The 23,382-nt window shown below is 40.3% G+C and overlaps 1 protein-coding gene; it reads right to left on the bottom strand.

Annotated features, from left to right (window-relative positions):
* LOC310882855 (uncharacterized protein) overlaps window positions 1-23,382 on the bottom strand; it is a 99,263-nt gene that overhangs the window by 58,678 nt on the left and 17,203 nt on the right.

Here is a 23,382-nt window from a genome sequence, read left to right as displayed (position 1 = left end):
CAGTGTGGGGATGGCGCTGGTCCACTCTGCTGCTCCTGCTGGCTGCCACCGATGCTTCCAAGGATGGGGAAATGACACTAACTCCCAAGCTCATGCATTTGCATTTTGAATACTTAACTAGACAGCTGTGCAAGGGAAAGATTTTTTTGATCAATTTATACCCCAAAGCACAAAATTTGATTTTCCTTGTAATTATCTTATCAAGCAAGTCTAAAGGAGTTATTAGCTGTAACAATCCCATCAGGTCTTTCAAAAAACTGCTACGATTTTAAAGGGTCTTTTCTTACTTCAGATCGTTTCCTTCAAAGTGAACACTTCCCCAAAACCATAGTAAGAGACTCCATAACAGACACTATAACATACATTTTGCATTTTGCCAATCAAATGATGATTTAAAAAAAAAAAAAAGCATGCAGCCCTCCAAAACAACCCAGTACTGGTGTTACTGGAATTCTTGCATTGCTCATCAATAAATATTCTGTGTCAATAGGCCATTAACTATTAATCCCAGTGCTGGCCATTTGAGAACTTTACATCAACACTCTTGTTATTTTACACATTGCTTCTCATCTTATTAAGTGACTTGCACATATGGACAAGAGCACAGTCTCACAAATGAGCTTGCGTCAATAATGCACGGGACACCACCTCCGATAAGGAAGGGGGAGAATTGCAAGAAAATGAATATGTCTGGGGCTATCGTGAGTATTTATTTACATTGTGAAGAAAGAGAATCCACTCCTGAAGAGCTTATTGCATTACCTAAGCTGAACTTCCAACATATGCTCACTCTCAGCTGCATTCTAACTTCATTTTTTCATCCTCACAGCAAATTTGGTGTTAGTGAAAGATGCCAGGCTGACAAGCAGAGTTCACCACTCACAGCATAGGCTGCTGCCCAAGCAAGCTGCTCTCCAGGCTCAGCTCTCTGCTGCTACCTGATGCAGACAGATGATTTCCAAGGTGAGAACTGAGCACGCTGATCCAGCTCTATAGTGCTGTTGAAGAGCACCTCCTCCAGCAATGCCTTCTCTAGAATAACAGACAACAAGGGGAGAGTTTAATAGTTTTGATTCTCATCCTTTTCTTCAACAGTATCTTGCAGCTAAAATCTATAAAGCAATATTTTATTTTAATGGTGGAAAACGGTGCATCAATAAACAGTGCTTTTGAAATGAACTCAAAATGCTGAACATTGTTTCTCCCAAAAAATTCTCTCCAAGCATTTAATTTATGATACTGAATCAAACCCTGACCTGTTGATTTTAAACTGGTTCTCCTGTAAGTCACCCTACAAATATTTAGATTCCCCAACTGGCCGTTCTCTTCCTTCCAACTAACTGTTGTACAAATCCACAAAGCTACTGCAAGCAATTACTCAACTGGACAAACTAAGAAATACAATATCCTGTATCCAGCTACTAGAGATGTCCCTACAGTATTCCTCAGGCTGTTACGGAAGGTGACTGGCAAAGTTTTGAAAAGTCTTATTAGAGACATACATGGTGAGATTGAAGGGGAAAAATGCTCACTTTTTGGTTTAGCTCTAGCACAGAAGTAGAAGTGAGTGTGTAAGCAAAGAACAGAGATTCGCTGTGGGTGTCAGGAGCATGTGGCAATTCAGCAGCCAGACAATCACACACACATACAGATATAATTGAATAATATTGAAGTGGCAATTGCTACTCTGTAATTGCATGGCTCTAATTCCTGGCATTTAGTTGGCTGGAATTCAGTAGGAATTGGTGTGTCTTCTACGGAGAGAAATGATGACAGTGTAACAGCTGTGCTCTCCGGCAAACTGTGCAATGATATTAGGGTTTTATGGCTCTTTGGTTTGATTCCCAATAGCAACTACCCTATTATCTGTGGTCAAGACAGGTTAGCACCTGCTAAAAACAATTTCTCATAAATTAGTTCATGTCAGCTCTTGAATGGCTGCTACTTAAGCCTAAGGCCTGTCCATGCCCGGCTGCAGCCGCCCCTCCCCGTGCAGATGGCCGCGGCCCTGCAGCTGTGCGCCGCAGCGGGGCAGCCCGCACAACAATCGGGGCAGTGTGCGAGGCCTGCCAGGTTGTGCGGGGTGTCAGCATGGAGACCCACACCTGTGCTGTGCAGATGGCGAATGCGCTCCTTCCCTTTGGGGGTTGCAGAGGGCCTGGTGTGGAGGAGGAGGAGTGCATGGTGTTGCTGTTTGTGTCTAACCCTGGGTATCCCTTTACAAGTGGGGCCGGCTTGCTGGAGGAGAGGCAGAGCCCATGCCTTGCACCGGGTCCCTGAGCTGCCTAAGGGGATTTATTTCTGTTTGCACTGGGAAAGCTGTCCTCTGTCAGGAGGCAGCAGATCTTACCTAGCCAAGTCAGATCCTTGCTGAACACTGGCCATTTAACACTGGCCTTTACTAAGCATCTGAGACCAGACCCAGCTTTATGTTACAGCCGCCGTGAAGATAAGGATGGCCCCTGAGCTGAGAGCAAAATCTGAATCACAGCTATAAAAATTCAGGTCTCTCTCCAGTTTTTGTCACCATTCAGCTGCTAGAGATTAGCATGTGCTTCATGCTCTCTGCATAGACCCATATGTGTCCGTGCCCACTCCATATGCAGCTTGAGACAGCATCATACAAAGAGACCCGTGAGCGACAGCTTTGTGGGCTGAGCTGCTGGCACTGACCTTGACGTGATCGAGATGTTTCCAGTATGGCACATACAGATGGAACATTTCCTTGACACAGACAGACCTTATATTACACAGAGTCCAGCAGGTCACTGTAAGTGCTTTGGATCAATAAGGCATCTCACGAGAGCCTGTGCAGCCCCCGAACAGGAACGAAATCTGATCTCGCAGCTCAATGTGTTACAACAATTTTTCAACTGCATAGAAAACAAGGGGCTGCAGGGCAAGCAGTTGTCTCTCTTGAGGAAATAGCCAGAAAAGGATGAGGTTTACACAAGGCACATTCAGGATCAGCAAACTAGGATTTGAACAGACCATTTGGAAAAGACCAAAAAGTAACAGTTGTGAACAGGGGGCAGCAATAAACGTGGTGCCCATCAGTTCACTAACAGCAGTCACGGCATTGAGTACCAGCAGGACACGTTTGCCAGTTGGGTAGATTTCACTGGCCTGATGTTACAAAGCAGCATTGCCTGCAGATGCCATCACTATCACATTGCAGACCAGGGAGCGTTGTTTCCATTTGTGCTACTGAGCTCCAGTCTTTCCCTTCACCTGGACGAAGTCACATCCCAAGGTCTCTGGTCTCACCAGTGGCAGTTGCAGGAAACACGAACAGCCTGCCATCATGCTTGTTTTTCCTCATTTTGTCACTTCAGACATCCTTTTTACATTTCAGTTGGCTTTTGTTGTTGTTTTCTCCAGAAGATAACTTTCTCTTCATTTTTCCTCTGCATCTGTTCTTCCCACATTTTTCTTTTTTCCTTTTCTGCTGTCCTACCATCTGCTGTGCTTGTGAAACCATACTTATCCGAAGTTAGTTCATCTTTATTTGTAAACAACTTCTATTTTTATCTTAACAGCTATTTCTTTAGCTGTTGGACAACGTACTAAACACTGCTCAGAGCTTTAGGTTTCCACCCAGAGGGAGGCTGAGCAGACTCTTTTTACCCTTCCCCAGGGGTAGGGAGAATGTGACACACTTTCTAGAAAAAATCATGAATTAAACAGTTTCAAAGACATGCTTAGCTAAGAAGCAAATTGGACTGACTCCCCTTGACTCACAAAAGCAGTGATGATTCTGGAGAAAAATATTAAATGTCATATTTTACCTGGGAAAAGTGACCATTAGAGCAGACCCCAGGTCCCACGGAGGTGGTATGGGTTCACACAGCTGCAGAACCCCCAGCAGCCATCACTTCTCCAAAACGCTATTTTCACTACCTGAAATTTCTAAACATTTGAACTCTAGCAACAGGAAATATTAGGAAGCATACAGCCCTGATGCTCAGGAGTTAAACAAACAGAGGGTTAGGTGTACCATTCTTGCAGGACAGCCATCCAACAGACCCAGTTTCTCAATAACAAAAAGTACCTGAAAAGTGTGAAAAAAGTATGAGAGTCAATGCAGGAAAGTCAGAGTCAGCGAGAGCACAAAGTCCTCAATTTGTAGCACCAGTCAGTGAAAAAAAGGACATAACAGAACCAACCTCATCTGTCATAGACAAGCTGATTACAATCAATAGACACTTAATGGTTTCTTGGAGTCCCAACTGGGCAATTAGCAATAGCATTAAGCAAGCAAAGACATATTGTAAGCCTGTTTCTTCAGTGGAAGTGACAGAAAAGAGAAATAAGAAACCAAATTAAAATTTTTAGCTACAAATTCCTCTCTCATTATTACTGCATGAAACCTACTGCCAATGTTAAAAATAGAACAAGTACCAGAGTTTTTCTTTTCTTTCTGCAATTTTCTGATTTTTTTAATGAAAAAAAAATCTCAGTTTCAAACTGTAATAAAACCTATTGAAGTCAGGAGGTAAATATGAGTGCTAGTGAAGGAAAGAGTGGCCTTTGGGGTATTCCTTTTACTACCAAATAAATCAAAAATAATGATTTTGAATGCCCCAACTTCATTAAAATCAAAGAGCACAATTCATGTTTTTGCTTTGTCACCCCTAAAATGCAGCAGGTATCACCCCAGTCTTTCCAAGGATAGAAAATAGCATTAAAAATAATAGAAAAAATGAAAGTTTTCTATATATCTTTTATTTTGTTCATGGTGTAATTACTGAAGTATAATGTATTAATCAGGCAAAAGTACTTAATGCACTCTCCTTTTTATTAAATATGACGCTGTTGCATTATGAATGACAAAATTATACAACCAAATGACTGTCTCCTCTGTGACCTCAGAACACTTTTCTTGAGAATTGGAACAGATCCAGTATTTTGCACAAATTTAGTTGATTATCCTAAATTTTCCCCCACAACTCAGGTGACCTGCTATTTTGCAAGTTTTGACCTGTGATTTCATATGAAATAAAGTCTAAAGTTGAAGATTATATTTCCTGTAATAAATTGTGCTCTTTCTAGAATGTACCAATCCAGATCTTCCAAAAATAACAGGGGAAATAATTGATGAGTATGCAAATTTCCCTTGTGAGATGTGCTTAATTATTATTGAACAAGTAAAATGGGAATCTGTGCACATAGCTCAAAAATTGGGGGCACTCTTACATTAAAAACAATTACCTGTTTTGTGTGCTTTCAGTTGACTTATATGGACAAGACAAACTATCAGACAGAAGTCAATCTATAATTTAAAAATCAGTTTTGAAAGATTTTTGATCAGCTCAAGCTTCCAGAGTCTATCAGAGAATACAGTGTTAGGCTCCATAAATTTTGGCAAGTTATTAGCTGCTTTCTGTACGTACGTAGGGCTGTTACGATCAAACCTGAAGCAGATTCTTTTAACTTAATCCACGGAATTTTGCAGACAAAACAGACAAACAACACAAGTGTATGCCAACTTGCCGGTGGAAAGCCATATCCTCTGTATACATGACTTATTTTGAGCAATTATAAAGAGGTGGTGAAGTATGTATTCCTTATGCATTTGCTCCATGGCATATCTATGAATTGAAGACGATAATCTCAAAGTGATAGAGAAAGAAAGCACTACAGCTCTGAGCATGATAAACCTCTATTATGGTAACTTACTGCATCACTTACCAGCGTAACAGAAACTTCTTTGAGCTCACTGTTGCCCCTTGAAGGGTCAAATTACTTTAAACCTGCACTGCTACTACTTTTCTTATCTTTGATCTACTGTATAAAGCAATTTAAAGTCTGTCCTGAGTGGGCTTATTTTCAACAAACTTTGTAACTATTGAACTGGTGGTGAGCACTGAACACCAGGAGCAACTCGCTTGTAAATAGTTAGTAAATCACTTTATCTGAAATAGTTGTCAGTGAGTTAGAGCCTCTGTTTCTTTGCAAAATCTTATCTAAGAAAGAGGTCTGTATAATGGCTTTATTAAATATTGTAGAAAACTGAGAGTCCTCCAAACTGACATCCATAACAACTGAGCCACAACCAGATGCCAGGAGTCAGGCCACTGTAGCAACTATATTTGGCAGTATAGGTTGCTGAAATGCTTCTAGTCATTGAATTTCTCCTTTAAAACCCCTTCCTTTCCTCTGCCATAATGAGTTTTGCAAACATATATAAAAGATGGCACTGAAACAGCTTCTAACATATTGACTGGGTTAACCGGGTCTGCCTAGAAGGATTTTAGGTATGAAAGTGATACTGAAAGCAATCCTGAATGCTGCCTGCTTGCTCCTAATTGATTTACATAAATGTTTATATGACTCTGATTTGATAAACATTACATGCAATGTTAAGGGATTCACAGGAAAGATTTTTACAGCTTTCCATTTGGTCTCCATTTATCAACAAAGACAGAGATCAGACAGAAAAAGCCCAGAAGGAAAGGCAGCAAAGGACCAGGAGATCCAGTGTCAGAAGTACTGAACATCAGATTAAGTTTATAACGTCTGATGGGTTGTTTTAAAGGTTTCTGGGCTTCCCAGTACAACAGAGACATGGGTATACTGGAGTAAGTCCAGCAAAGGGCAACAGAAATGATTAAGGGACTGGAGCATCTGACTTACTAAGAGGTGCAGAGGGCTGGGAGTGCTTATCCTATAGAAGAAAAGCCTCCTGGGGCACCTTGTTAATGTGTAAAATACCTGATGGGAAGCAGACAAGATGGGTCAGTGGAATCCAGTGACAGGACAAGAGGCAATCTCTTCCAACCTCAAAGACTCTGTGATTCAGCTCTACAGATGGGGTCCCTGCCGCAACAAACAGCCCTGTTACTTTGATTTACATTATCTGAAAGGCTGGGTCTATAGCGAGATACTGAAGGAAGAAGATAGAAGTGGCTTTTGTTACGTTCTTGATTCTCTAGATTGATATGGCAGTAAAAATATGATGATAAATTATCAATTGTTGCTAACTGTTTAACAAAGTGGTAGCACTGTAGAGATATTTTTCTTCTGAACATGGTGTGGGTGTATGCTAATGACAACCTACATCGGGGTATACTTGTCATTATTAATACTAATGTAAAGGAAATGTTAATTCTTGCTAATAGATTAAGCTATGAAATGTTTTAAGAGCAGAATAGCTACAATAAAAGCAAGTGGGTTGTTTCTTTGTAACTTGAAGGCCCACAGAAGTCCAGAAACATATCTTATGGCTTTACAAATCTGTGATAATTTCCTTCAACTTTTACTTTTATTGCCTTGTCATTAAATTCACATTGAGTTCTTAAAACAAAAATGTTTAAAACAGATGTGGCTATTAAAGTTACAATATGAATTTTACAACCCTAAGTTTTATGACACTGAAAAAAATTTCAGCCACCAAAGTCAGAGACAAGAATGGAAGCTGAAGGCAGCACTAAGGGTGACAGATTTCTGTAATTACCAAAAAGTTAAGCTAACGTAACGCATACAGTATATACCAATTACATAAAGCTTCAGATAGAAAAATAATCCAAAAAAATAAAATCATGAATTATCAAGACTGAATACCAAATAAACAAAAAAAAAAAAAAAGAGAGAGAGAGGTAAAGCTTTAAATGCCTTAATTCAACTTCTGTTATTTTTCATTTTGTTTTATGGATCTTCTTCACAAGACCTAACTTGTTTGCTGCACAGTGATCCACAGAATGACTTTGAAGCAATCCTAAGGCAAAGATTCAAACAAAAATCATAATTTTTATGGTATTTTGGAGAGGAGATTAAACAGCCTTTTAATATTCTTATTAAAAAATAAAAACCATAACAAACAAAAAACACCACCAACAGCAAAAGATATCTGATTTCACCAGAAGTTCCACTATGTGTGGACAGACAGAAGTATAGACATGGTCTATTTATGTCTTAAAATAATTCATAACAAGTGTAGGAATAACCTCTTGCAGTATATTATTCCACACAATATGTTTTCTGATTTTTCATGTGAATGGCTCCATGCTAATTCCTCATTTCCTGGAATGAGGAGTCTGTGCCACAACCCTTCACTGGTATGCACACGTTTCATTCATTCCCTGTCAGCAGAGAACATCTTCTCCAGCTGAATGTTCTTCTTAAGCAGGATTACATAATGATTATCCCAAGTGTGAAAAGTAGAAAATTGGCTTCAGACTTGCTTCCTATTTTCTCTTTCTCTCAACCTTTATTGCCTTTCCAGTTCCATAGATCTCTAAAGCTTTGATCCTCCTAGCAGCTGCAGTTACAAGTTTCCAAGGTGATTCATATCAATGGTCGTTTGCTAAATTTGAAGTCTACATATTTCAGATAGGATCTGGCTGACCTTCTTACAAGAAAACATCCATAATTTGGATTAAAACCTGTCTTCTTTTTGTTGTTTCATCAGTTCTTCATACCTCAGCTTTGTAATCAATTTAAACAGTTTTAGTGAGGATTTGAACCTTATGCTCAAGGAAATTGGAAATTCTAGATCAAAATAACCTCTAGTGAGACAACATCATCTCCCTGTGTGCTGTGACCCACTATGTCAGAGAGCACATTGTGAAGTTTGCCGTGTGGGTTTCAGTGGGATATGTATTTAAGAAGAGCTGTACCACCCACTTAACCTGTGCAATCAAGTTGCTGTATTTATATACTTCCCATTTTTGATTGGATCAGTATTGATCTTAGTTTGGTCTCCTCTGGCTGTATGTGAAGAGTGTTCCTGGAAGCAGAGACATCCTTGCGCCACACTGCTCTGTGTTGCCTCTTTGCTCTAGCTCCCCAGGCAGCTTGCTCCTGCAGCCTTTTTTCTGTTCCCCGACTCCTGGTTCTTGCTTCCACTTCACTAACGATTGGCTTTCCAGCCTTCTGTTGCTCCTTGGTTTTACTGCTTTTTCTCTCGTGCACTTTACAGTCTAAATTCAGTAACTTCCTCATGCTTGCTATTCCCATATCATCAAGAACATCCTAGAAAACGCAGCTCTGTCGTTCAGCCATGTTATTACATACACTGCTGGCTACAGCAGAGAAAACCTTTTGCCTCTTGTCTTTCGGCTGCCACAAGCTCTAGCTCCTCATCACCAGAGGCCACATTACCTCACGGCTTCGGCAGTCCTCCCTGTGATCTTTCCCCTTCCCTCGGGACTGATCTCAACACTGGCCAGGTAACTTTCCATATTAGCAGCTAATCTCTCTGTTCCCATATGGCTGGGGTCAGTCATCATTTCCATGACTTATTTGTTTCAATATCCGTATAAAGTGAGGAAGTCCTTGGCATCAAGTAGCTTTAAATGATGTCAGGGGTCAACGGTGTCTTTGTTCCTGCACCGTAAAAGTTCCCCCGTGCCTGTGCTCACCTCCAAACACTGCCCTGTAGTGAACAAGGGGGTAGAACAGGTGTCCTTCCTTCTCATTTAATTTATTGCAGACTTTATTATATCCGTGGCAGTTCAGTTAAAAATAATATGCTCCCTTTTCTATCAGCCAAGTCGTATGTGCTTGAGAAACTTCTGAGCTGAGAGGGTACTTTCTTGCAGGAAAACTGCAAAATACTGCCTGCACTTCCAGTATCCCAGTGTTGGAATCTCAGACCTCTCTCAAAATCTGTATCATCCATGAAGGGTTGCAAAGACAAAGGAGAAGAAAACAGATATATAAAATGATTTTAAAATAAACCAGTCATCTGCCAGAAAGCAGAAGCTCCATTGCATAACTGAGTGTATTTAGCTCTGACAAATGTCAGTCCATTTTGCTCATGTCTGTTAAACTTAGTCTATTTTAAACCTATTTTACTAAAATTCCTTCCCCATTGCTGTGATTGGTGCAAGATCTACTAATAATGACGCTTTTGCAAGTAAGGCATATATATCTGTTAGCATCTTGGCTCCTCTGTCATCCAGACATGTTCAGAGTAGGATTGAATATCTCTTTGATTAATGTTAATGCTTGATTAGTGTACTAATGCTCTCATGAATGGTAGCAAGCCATCACATAGAAGAAAGCGTTATATGAAACAATTAGACACCAGCAGGAGATGATGATCAAACTGGCCTCTTAATATTTTAAGTTTTATAATTTATTTTACCTAATTCATATGCAACTCACATGTCATTGCATAATGTTAATATTATATCAAAAGACTGAAATCTCTCTGCTGTTAAGAGGTTCATGTACATATATAAAGTCACACACAAATACGCTGAAAATCTTAAATAGCCTCTGCACATTTACAACTCCAGCTATTGCATGCAGCTTCAGATAAGGTATTTCTTCATTGAAAGTAACACCATCAGTTCCCATTCACAAATAGTTTGGACATGATATAATAGCGACACTAGTTCAAACTAAGCAGCCCCCAAATTTCACAGATGGGCTGTGTAGCTGGCTGCCACCCAACCTGCAACACACTCCACTTTGAGCAGTGCAAATAGATTTCACCCAGAAAGTCAGAGTGGCTCCTCCCTAGGACTGCAGAAAGCAGAGTATGAGCTGTGTTTGTGAGCACTGACCTTTTCATCATTAACAAGAAGAGATGGGGCGTCATCTACAAGTAATACTAGCTAGGGTGTCCTCTAAGACAGCATGACGTTTGCTTTTGTGTTAAGAGAAAGACAAAAAGAAATGATAGGAATAAATTCCACCTGCTGTTTCAGGACATGTTCAAAAGGCAATTAAGGCTCCTCTGGTCACAAAACCATGATACAAGGAGGCAAAACAGGAGGAAGAAGAGCAGAGGGTCTGTGTAAGGTTTTCATCACATTAGGCACCTCATGAAGTACTGCTGTTTAGATCCTGGCATTGACATTTAGATCACCGACATTTAGATCCTGGTAATGTCTCTGAAACTTAGGGATACTGTAAACATAACAATCTCACAGATATTCACCGAGAAGTTCTTGCCCCTAGTAAAGGCTTGAAATTTGGTGATGTCAGAATCAGCACGCTGCCTGGATCATTTGCAATCCCTAATGTTACCAGACTTTCACCTAGCTCTACCTCACGCAGATCAAACATACTAGTCTGCAAATACTCACTGGAGACTTGCGGAAGCTGAACAGCTATCTTCTGTACTTAGTCATAAAAGAGAGCTAATAATGATTGACTATTGCAGCATTGATGCAAAGATGAAGTAATTGACTTTGAGAAGCATTCAGATATGATGGTGATGCCACCACGGAAATGTACACAAGTAAATTAACTTCTATATTCCGGCAGCCTTTGAATAATGCACAGCACAAAACATCTGGGACCACATATTAAAAGGGCATATAAAAATCCTGAACACAGTGAACATCCAGTGGATGAGGCAGTACAGTAAAATGCAATTATGACTTAAGTGAATCAAGCATAGAAAAAAAAAAAGGCTACATTAAAGATACAACCCTAAATATCAACCAGCCTACTTTTTGAGTGCTTGAATTAACAACTTCAGCATAAATTGTGAAGTGTAACATAAGTTTTGCGGATACCTCTATGACTTCTGTGAAAGCACATGCAGGTACCACTAGATAGTATCTATTATCCCCAAACTTTTTTCTGAATTAGATTATAACTGAGTCTTGCACATGAGAGAAAGGAGAGGTACATGTGAAACACAGACAAACAGGCATTTGTTTCTTCTATCAGCTGTGGCATTGACGAACACCTTCAGACCTTAGCTTTGCTTCAAAATTCTTGTTGAACAGCTTTCCAAATTTCTACAGCTTCTCTGATAAATGCACTCATAGCAAACGCCTGCAGGAAAACTTGATATTACATTAAACTAATCTGGTTTCTGACTCTGTCATAGCCTCCAAACCAAGTGCCACCCTGCAGGAAGATTTTTCACTTACTGTGGGAACATTCAGCAATGCTATGATGGAAGCCAAAGCACAGCCTGGCTCTGAAAAGCATCTCTGTTAAAAGACCATCATGGAGCATTTAATCCCTCTCACTTTGATTTCTGTATCAAAATATATGCATATTACAAGTAAATATAGTTTAATTGGAGTCCAGTTACCAAGAACGAAGTCTGGGGTGCGTGTGAATTATTCCAGTCCTATACCGTCCTCTCACATTATTCTGTAGGTCAAATATGGATCTTAGCAAAATTCATGATCCCCCACTGCCTTATTGAGCTTAAGCAGGTGAATTTGAATCCTCAGTTTGCTGATCCTCTATTGTTTTTGTTCTTTCAGGCTACCAGAAATAAAAATCAGTAAAAACTTATTTTTGGCATGAAAGGCAGAGGATCTAACCGAATACAGGAAAACAACAGATTGACTAAAACAGTTCCATTATTACATGGTCGTTTCGAATGTTGAACTTCACTTTAAGCCAAAGAACATGCTAAAAAAAATAAAGCTTGAATATATTGTTCCCACATTTGCAAACCACTAACATAAGAATATTTTTGAGCATCCTAAATATTCAACATTTTTGGCTATAACTTTATCACAGTCACCATCTCCAATGCCAAGTTTATTTTTAAAGAGCAGCCTAGTTCCTGCTCCTTCAGGTTTATGCAGACAGCTGTTTTGTTTTGCTCTTCCCATGCTATGAAAAATCTGTCATTCGGCATTTAATTCTAGCACCTAACTGGCTCTCTTGAGACAACAGAGGAGCCTCTGACAAATATGAACCCATCAAGATCCTCAAGTAGGATAAAAAAAAACAAAGTGAAAGCTAAAGCATAACAGCAGGTCAGGAAGCTCAAAGGCTTGTAGCATTGATTTCTTTGGCACAAGAAGCACTGTGTTAGTCCAGTCCATACTCTGATTTAAATGGAATTATCCTGAGGTAAAAATAAAGGAATGCGGTGGTGAATCAAGCTCATTGTCTACATTTAATACAAAGCTCAGATGAAGGCACTGGGCTGCATGTGATGCAAGGTGTAAATGAACAACACGCGTGAGCAGGACTTGATCTGTTCCTTATGGTTCTCGCTGAACTTTTTGTCAGGTATTCATCTGCGCAGCTCTTGAGGCCATGAGTTGAGGCCAACTCATCTGTTTTGTAATAAAATGATTTGGCTGCTACATCAGGATCTTAAAAAGCAATTGGAGCCAAATGGTACAGTAAGACTCCACCATTCCTCTGACAAAATTTGGAAGATGCCACATCTAATTGGGAAGTGTTTAAAGCTGTAAGCTTGTGTTTGTTAATACGTACTTGGGAACAATTCGCTATCTTTGAGTCTAATCCTTTCACGTGGCTACCCCTCAACTGCATTTGATTTTTTCAACCCTGTGAAAGTTTAAGGGCTGGAACCCTGCTGCGGCTTCTCTTCTCCTTTTTATCCCAAGCAAGAGCTGTTTCTCTGCCCCGAATAACTTACAGAAAGCAGGGATTTGGCTGGCCAGCCGTGCAGACTGCAAAGTTTCAGGTGGGGAGAGGCTGCAGGGAGACACCAGGAAGAGGAAAGCCATAGAGGCGGCTGAGGAAGAGGGGATGATCAACAACTCACCAAGCCCTTAACATGGCTTTCAGCAAATATCACCCTGTTGTGCTTTATACTCCTCAGGAAAATTGATGGCAGATGACTTAGCGTGACTTCAGGCTGTTTCAAAGATGCATGAGAAGAGGTTCAGGAGCACAACTGTGCGCTTGCTCACCAGAGTGCTGGGCACATCAGATATCAGCATGAGCCAGGGGCTCACCAGATCTTCTGGGTGTCCTGAAACAGGACGGCTGCATGCTCATGGTAGCAAGGTTTGTCAGTTAGACTCCCACTTCTGTGAATCCTCACGCACTCTGAGCACAACTCTGAGGGGTTCCTAAGACAGACAGAACTGACCAGAGAAGTATCCACTGGAATATGCAGAGGTTTTGTTCTCTTTAAGGAAATGCCCCTAATGTCATGTTAATAGATAACGAAATACGAGTTCATTTGAAATACAAATGTACTGAAAATCACAGTTATGAGGATAAACCCTTAAAGGCTGAAAGAGCACATCATCACTGCTTTAAGCACCAGATGACCATAGCTTACGCATCTCTCCAGTGAGGGATCCTCTTTGAGATGCCGGAGCTGCTGCCTGGGTGTACACGAGACTCCCAGAGGTGCAAGTGGCACTTCTCGAAGCAGCTGCTTGCCTTTACAGGATACCTCTTCTGGAGATTTCCATATCTCACAATAATCTGGCTGAGTTTTAAACAGAAACTTAGCTGAAAAGAGGCTTCTCACTGTGTTTCACAATACCTGGCACTGAGTGCTCCAACAGTGAGCACAAACGCCCTAAGAAAAACACAAGTTCAGCCATAATTTCCTGTCTTTCTGTTTCTGCTTTTCGGGGTTATGCATACCATTACCTAGAGCTTAGCCGTGTTGTGAAAGACACTAACCAAGTGTAATGACTTGGGGAATTCAGCTCACTTTAGAATTTTTTCTCCCCCAAGAAGTTTTTCCAGCTATTTTACAGGCACCAGAAGGAAAAACGCTTTACCTGGACAGCAGCAGAGTGAGCTGTCTTTGGGTTCACACCATCAAATGCAGAAGACATTTGTTGGGCAGCTCTTGAAGCGTGCATGCCACCAGATTTAATCAGGGAAACTCAACTTTGTGTCCTGTTTTGCAAGAGGTATATTCCCCAGCAGGCCTGGGCACGCTTCCAGAGAAAACTCATCACTGCTGTGGAGCAAAAGGGAGAGGCCAAATGCTTTAATGCTGGAAATATCCCCACACTGCTTCTGTGCTGCCTGGTGACCGCTGGCCTGTGGGGACAGGACCACAGCCTGTGCTCAGGCATTTACAGAATGTGGGGCACTGCAATGGAGCACCAGCACTGCTTTCAGCATCATGTGCTTGGCAGCAGCACAGGCAAAACCCCTTGGTGAGTCTTCTAGAAATTCCAGAAGATCCTCTATAACTGTCAAAAGTTGTAATAAGTATTCTTGGGTTTTTTGTTCTTTTATTAGACAGACAACTTTGATTTGGAAGTTTGATTAGGAGACAGACTTATTTGGAAAGCCCTTCTTATTCTATAAATGATGCTAATGTTAAATCAACATAGCCAGATAAGATACCAACAGCCAAGGCAGAGAAGAGACAGATTCTGTTATCTTTGCTCAGATAAACTAGCTCTTCTGTAAAAATAGCCCCATGGAATCTGACAGCTATTGAATGAGAAAAAGATCAGCATTAAAATAATACCCAAATAATATGAGACTCCCTCTTTTTGTAATAACAAAAATAAATGTCAAGAGTGATAATGATCAATACAAATAATGAGCAAAGCATGCTTCTTTTTGAAGGAAAAAACATCTGCACTCTCTTTTTTTTTTTTTTTCCTGGACATTATGAATATGGTTAGTTTTGCCTGGGGAGGCAGAAAAGGTTTCACTCCACTAGTAACGCCTTCATTTTTCTGCTGACCCCTTGGATCATTTAATTGGGCTCCTTTTAAAGCCAGTATGTAGGTAAACTGCATGCATAATTAGCCAGCTGGGTTCCCTGCCAAGAGTGTGTCATTTAGTATCTGTGAGTGCCAGCAGGGTCAGCGCATGACACATGGTGCATTTTTGAAAAGCAAACAACCTTAAGGTCTTGTCCATAAAACATGGAACATGTTTCAGAGCTGTATCAGCCTCTTTTAGCAGTTTCTCATGCATGACCAGAGGTGTGGATTTTATGTGCAGCTCATAAAGAAAACTCTCCAATTTGCACACCACAAGCACTAGCAGGTGATGGCTTAGAGTAGCAGAGGAGGTGAAAAAAGTTTGGCAAAGACATTAAACTGCATGTGCACATACAGAATACGCTTTTCCATTTAGTGCAGGCATCAGTTGCTATGTGATGCCTTAAGGAGCTAAGCAGCAGGTTTGAAATCTGGTCAGAAGTCATGGCTTCGTATCCCAGCAGGACTGGCTCAGCCCTTTCAGAAGTCAAATTTTAGCAATCTACTTGTCAATGCATTTCAATTTGCATGCAATGCTCTAACAGGATGTACGCTTTGTTTTCAGAGCAAAAGAGGTGCTTTGTACAGTCACCAGAGAGTTAATGGTGCCCCGGACATGTGGTCACTGGCACAAGATCCTGGGAGGATTCTGTAGAAGGGTGTGTGTAAACGAACTCCAGGCATCTCTGAAGCCACTTGAAAAGTACTTGTAGTAACAGATCTGCACGTGTTTCTGCCTTTCTTGGAAATTATCAGTCACAATAAGGTCTGCAGCAATGAGACACAGAATGGGATTTTTCCGGACCTGTTGAATACAGAGGCCGTTTCCTGACCATAGTAATTTAACACATCATTGTTATACTATCACTTCCATCATGTCACTCTTACTCCAAATATCTGTCTTGCCTTTTATGAATTTCCACTCAAAATCCATCTGAGACTCATATATGTGATGTGTACTTGCCTGCATTAGTGAGGAGGCATCAGACATCAGCTGCATCAAGAAGCTCCTGGGCCCGTCTGTTACGTCTGCTCTTCCCCATGCCAGCTGTGACTTTGCCATCGGAGAGCTGTCCGCTTCTTTGAGGCTATGTTGCCAAGTCCAGTGTTGTCAAATAAACCCTCATTTTGATGAGAAGGACTCTCACGCTTCATGTGGGGAACAAGAACACAGAAAGCACTCATAAACCCAATTACTGGTGACATTCACATCCCAGTTGTGACAGATCCAAAGCAAAGCCCCAGACACGGATCCCAGACCAGAAGCCCAGGCAGTTTGGTACTCATTGAGCACTCGGACAGCACCTCTCACTGCCTCACAACCAGCTCTGTGAAAACACACACCAAATGCCCATGGATTATCAACGAATGACAGGCAGAAGAGAAGCAGGGAACATTTAGGGGATGTCTGTACCCCAGGTTGCCCGTGCCACCTCTCACAACTGACACTTTATCACAGACACATACCAGCCACTGCTTTTATTTGCTGAGGTATGGGCAAACTTGCAGGTTCAAAGCACAAAGAACTGCCAGATCTGCTAAATCCCAAATGGATAGTTCTTCCTATTTCTTAACATTTGAATCCTTTAGTCTCATGGCTAAGTTTTTCTCCATGAGTAGGAAAGCTTGTAACTCAGCTGTGGGCTTGCTTATGTAAGGTACACGGAAACGTTGACAAATTCATTCAGTTCCAGAAGCTGGAGGTTATGAAAAACACTGGCACTGGGAGACTCTCGATAGCCATAACCTTTGATGTTTTGAATGATGGAGCTGAGCAATGGAGTTTCTACCACTTTCACTGGAGACTGCTCCACAACAGGCTCCTGTACACTCATGTCGTTGTTACTCAGCAGTTTTGTATTTTTACTACAAAACAACTCCCGTCATATCATTTTTGACAACCCATACAGAGGAAAGCCAAAGTGTGGAGGTTTCTCAGTTCTCCATGACACTTAAGGTTATGAGATTAATACATTTATGTGGTCCACTTAAGGTTATCACATGATTGTCTTCAGGAAATGAAAGGGGCCAGTTTTTCCACATTTGAAGCGCATACCAGTAATTTTTTAAAAAATCACCTCTGCAATCTTTTTGTTTAACAAAGAAGATATTGTTTGGAAGATAGAAAATAAATTAATTTTCTACTATGACCTCATTAAAATTGGATTTAAGTTCCAACCCGAAAGAATTTTAGAACAACACTAATCTCTTGCCCTTGAATCTCCATCTATTGAAGCTGGTCTATTTATTAATTTCACTGCCAGAAAGCATATTTTGACTGGCCTGTGAGCTGAGCAGACAGTCTCTCCCCAGAAGCTTACACTTGAGGGCCATTTCCTTATTCATTTCTTCTCAGCAAAGAGGGTGTTTCCAACCATATCATTTTTAATCAAAGCACTCTTGACTCAGACACAATTGTTCCCATTGATGGGCAGATGGGGATTTGATCCCGACCCAAGAAAACAAAAAAGCAGAAAGGGTAGCACCTCTCTTATCTGCAACAAATGAACAAGATTAGCCACAACCTGTTTTCTTCTCACCATACAACAAATCCAGTGTGTGCTCTCAGCACAGCCGTAGATTCTCATCTTGTAATTTTTAATACAAGACATATACAGCCTGAGGGAACAAATTACTCTTCTGTATTCAACATGCTTCAGTGCCTTCAGAGGACTGCACTTGAGAAACACACTTACTTTGCTTGGCAGAAAAAGACTTTGAAAACAAAGGAGAGGGCTCTCTGCTATGAAAGTCGAGTTCATCCCAAAAGCAACAAAAGAAAGCAGTTCGGGAAGTTGGACATGCTTTGGGGGAAAATTGTCCAGACTCAAGTTTACGTTCAAAGTGGCACTGTACATCAAATTATTTTTTGGTAGCATCCCAAAGCATTACTGTATTTAAAAAAATGGAAATCAGCAGGACCCTGTATCCTGCACATGAAATTTGCTGTTGGGAACCTGGAGCTGAGCAGAAAGGACAGCGGAGCCTTTCTCTTCCCTCTCCCCACTTCTGTCAGTCTGCTGTTAGAATCTCAGTTCTTCAGGACAGGCACTGCTTTCTCATGTGAATGTACAGGAAAATGGGATCTCAAATGCTACTGAAATAAAAATAACAATCAGAGATGAAAAACTTGTGGGGCTCTATAAATAAGACAGAGGGGGCTTGCTGTCTGATACTCTTCTGCAGCTGTGTCAACTGCATGTCTACTAAATCATAATAGGGTAGGCCTTCACCCCACCCGCAAAATAGTGACATTAATTTAAAAATCATGAAATTTTTAAAGTTACAAAGTTTGAGAGATTTGAGAGATTTTGTTTAATTCAGCACGCAGGGGTTTTGAGCCTATGAAAGCAGTGAAAACCAGAAACTTATTCTACCATTAAAAAAAAAAAAAAAGGAAAAAAAAAAGAAAGATAACAGATCTTTGTGTAATTGCCTATTTTCAGAAACAAACAAACAAACAAAAAGAGACAATCAGTAAGTTTGCTTTTACAAAGCTAGAAAACGTGGCTCTTTTTGTATTGGATATTTGAAAAAACAAATCAAATGCTCCATTTGACTTCACTTTTACCCATACTTTTGCTACATAAAGATCTCCATAGGACTGCAAATGCCAAACACAGAAAATGTTTCTATTTCTCTGACTGCAGTACTTCACTAACCAGCCTGTAGTACTTCTGTTTTTTCTTTCTTGCATAAAGCACTCTTCTTTATTAGAGGAATCTGTAATATTCAGTTTTCTTTGTAAGATTTTTTTTTTCAGGAAACATGAAATTACAAGACAACCCTTTTTTTTTTTCCAGAAATGTTTTCATATATGGTGTAACTCTAATTCCATTTTAGTTTGAATGAAAATATCAAAATACAGCTACTTCACGCCGCATCCGTTCAGAGCATTGTTTCAAGTTTTAGCAACTGAACATTTTTGTTTTCCAGCTCTGATGGCAGGGCAGGAGGGTTTCCAATTTCTTAACTTTCTTCCTCAACAAAAAAAAAATGAGACTTGTAAAAAGGATGAAAAGAAAAAGAAAAAATGTAAATAGAGACAGCATTTTTTTCAGTTTACAAGTAACAGAAACATGCAACTTCCAGGATAGAAACCCCAGTTAAAGTATCCTGTCCTCTTTCCATACAGCAGTTGGTGTAATTGTTTGCCAAGCTAAGTATACAAAAATGTATACAGACATTAAATGTAATTTTAGCATTCATACAATTGCAGAGGTAACAACGATACTTTTGTTCGTTAGCTTGTGGACACACTTAGAGAAGTGCAATGTTTTGCAGTTCTGAAAACCTAAATTCACTTACAGACAAATCCTACCAACTGACTTCCTTACTAACAATTGTCAGAACAACAAAGAAAAAACACATGCAAAACTTTACCTATACAGTGCCTATGTCCACAGACTCAAATAAAATCAAATAAAATAAAATAAAATAAAATTACATTAAATACAATATATATGCTCCCTGCTATGAATTTGACTTTGTCTGGTCTGTAACTAAATTCCCGTGATATTCCAGTTTTATGATGGTGTGATGTAGTGGTAAAGTGGGACCATACTGATGATCTAAATCAGAAAAACCAGCATGTTTTTCATTTCAGAAGCAAAAAAAAAAAGTTTGCAAGAGAAAGTTTGCCAGTTTCAGCACTTCCTGGCCGCCAAGAACATTTACTGAAAATCAATGGTCTGTCCAAAATCTAATGTGAGCAGGAGTCATAGTGCAGCTGTTCAGAATCTATACTGTTTCCTAGGCAAAGTTTCTAAGCCCTTTCAGTCCTTTAGAATAATAAAAATGATTAATGGCCTTGAACACTGTGAACCAAGTGTTTTGAAGTGTAACCTGCTACTTGTAATGTACTCAGTATTTCTGGTCTGCATTGCACTTGAATACAGGGCCTCTGGAAGTTGATGCTAAAATGGGCAACATTTGAAATGAATGAGGAGGGATTCATGAAGTCTGACTGTAAAATCCGTTTTGCCCAAACCAAGCCATTATTTTCCATCAGCTCATAAAGACAAAAAGTAAGTGTAAATACATATAAATAGATAACATTTTCTATAAACACATTCTAAGAGAGCAATGCTGATACCACACAACATTTTTTCAGCAAAATGATCCATCTCACTCAGTGCAAGCATTTACCATAAAGGGACCTCAACATGTTTTAGACAAACATAAAAGCGTTGGGTCTTCTCAGAGATTTTACACAGCAAACAGAGATTTGGAAGCTTAAGGGAACACATTCTTCCACCTGGGCCTTCTCATATGGACTTGATGATCTTTGTAGGTCCCTTCCAAAAGAATTACCCTACATTGTTGTACCTTTAATGTAGAATCCCAACTATAAGCACAACGCTTAAAGCCAGTTTGATTGATGTCAAGATTTAGTAGATTCACCCAAATCATAAAAGCCACAGGAGAATGTTGGTGACCAGATAGCAGGTACCTGCAGCGTACAATTGCATAGGCTACTGCGGGACGTTTCTTTGGTTTGTGCAAAGCTGGTCTCCAGCTGCCGCATGCCCGGTCCCTGGCTCTGCTCACGCTGAGGCTGCAGTTGCACAACCACCTTCTTCTGAGAATTTGGACTCAAGCCTAAGTTGTCAGTTCGCTCCCCATTTACCTTGACTTGTTTGCTCATGCCCTGTACCAAACTCAAGCAAACAAACTGACAAAGTTGGAACTCACCTATTTCTAAATATCGTCAGGGCCCTGAATTTACCAAGAGGCCTTAATTCCCTTGACCAGTCTCATGTGGGACCCCCACCTCCAGCCCATGGCCCAGGAGCTCTCTTTAAGCTCAGCCCCAGGACGCTTACCCCCTGTCTGAGCTGTAGGTGTTTCTGTGAGCAGCTCTGACTCCTGGATAGACCTTCACCCTATGCTGTAGGCAGCTCATCTTTAGGCTTCTCTCTGGCCCCTTCTGGTTTTGCTCCTAGTAGGGCTCCCTGGATGGACCCAGGCCCCAGTTCATCGCTCTTTGTATCTGGGGTCTCAATGGACTCCATTACCAGTATCCATCACTGCCTGTGCTGGGGTCACACTTGGATCCGGGGTCACCTTCCCTTAGGAAGCTGTTGGCACTTGCTGCTCCCTGAAAAATATAGAACTTTGTGACAATTCTGGGGAGGAATTGGAAAGCCAGCAACAAAATACAAAGGAATAAGACCACTGGACTGAATCTCCACTGCTGCCTTGGCACCCCTGCTGCCTCTATTTCTCCATCTGATTGTTGGGTGTAATAGAAGCTCAAAAAAGCATTACAAGGAACACTTAATTAACATTTACAGAGAAGTAATGTGCTAAGTTCTCTTGTGAAACCTTTTAGTCTAAACTTACAGGCCTTATATGTGATATAATTTTGGGGACAGCAGATTGTATTCATTATATATTTCAAATGGTATAAACAAGGCAGTAGAAGTACTCAAATTGCCACAAGCCAGATGGAGATCTTATCATACTACCTCCCACAACTTAGAGCAACTTCTTGAAAGCCCCGAGTTATTCTGCTTCTAACGCACCAGATGAGCAAATCTCCTGGGTGAATGCTGGGCTGTGTCATGTGCAACAGACACTTCTGTCCCCTCTCTCTGCTAAAGAAAGAGAAAAAGTGCAGCCTCCTGTCTGAGCACCCGCTGTTCAATTGTACAGTAGTGAGAGAAAGGTGCATGCAAGTTTAAAGTAAAAATTAGATCACGAGAAGTCACGTTTTTGGAGCATAAGGGAACACTTTAGTCAAATTATCTTCTTGAGCACAGAATGAAAAGGAAACATTTTACCAGAGTTAGTTTTTAAAAGAATTATCCTAGGTAAATTGATCTGCAGAGAATTGTTCCCAAAACTATAAATCATATTGATTTACTTGCTTTACACTTCCAAAGGGTGACCAATGAGTTATCGGAAGGGTGCACTGAGCGCTCGGTCTCACAGATTGAGGATGTGGCTTATTCCTGCCTTTAATACGGATTAGCAAGATGCAAATGATCTCAGTCACAGTAAGTGAACTATTGTTTCTTTTTGATTAAAAAAAAAAAAAGAAGAAGAGAGAGAGAGAATAGACTATTGGTGATTTCCTAGAACTATCTGATTAGATCTGAGTTTCTTAAATTTCACTATATTTATGTGGTAGTTAGGAAAGAGCATTTCTTCTTTTAACTTGGGGTGGATTATCACAGCTTGCAGTCACCTGCATTCATTAAATGTAGTATAAGTTGCGCACCAAAAGCATGATTCCTTTGGTGCTTTCCAGATCTTCAGAATATAACATTCTGCCCTTTCATTAGTTCGTAAAACAAATTTGAAAGTCCAACCAATACTAAAGGTGGGGAAAACAGAAAATGTACCTACTGTATTCTTAGTTTGTTTAAAAAAGATTTAATCATCATATTTTGGAGCATTTTTTCAATACTGATTTTTATAACTAGGAAGTTTTCAGACAACTAAATTGTCTCATCTGAACAGAGCAATGAGTTTGGCAGAATTGACTCATGGTCATTCTACCTGACAGCATTCCCTTTTGTGGGAATGTAACCGTTACTGTGAAAATGTTGTACTAAGCAAGCCTTAGTTCCGCTCGTAAATCAGTTCGATGAAAGGTTTGAAAGCCTGTTTCTATGCTGTAGTTAAATTACATTGAAAGTACAACTGAATTTGTCCCTCATTTTTCCATCAAGTACAATGTGACTTAAAAGTTAGCTAGAGCATGAGTACAGTTTAGAAAGCCAGATGAGATTTCTTGAACAAAAGTAGGTAGAATTTAGGTAAACATTCTCCAAGTTTAAAATAACACATTGAAGCATTTGTCTTTGATTATCAGTTTGAATGTACATAATAATAAGGCTTTATTCCCACCAGACAGGCACTTTAAAAAAGTTCCAGAGTGCTTGTATTCAGAGTTCTAAAATCAAACTCCTCCTTGCAGTCAAAATCAGATGTAAAGTTGGAAGCAGGATGGCTTTTGATTCGTGTGTGAATGAAGGTCCCAAACACTTGGCAA

This window comes from Anser anser (genome assembly GCF_964211835.1).
Source record: "Anser anser genome assembly, chromosome: 16".
NCBI lineage: Eukaryota > Metazoa > Chordata > Aves > Anseriformes > Anatidae > Anser > Anser anser.
Note: the sequence above shows the minus strand (reverse complement) of the source record. Positions and strands in the feature narration are given on the sequence as shown.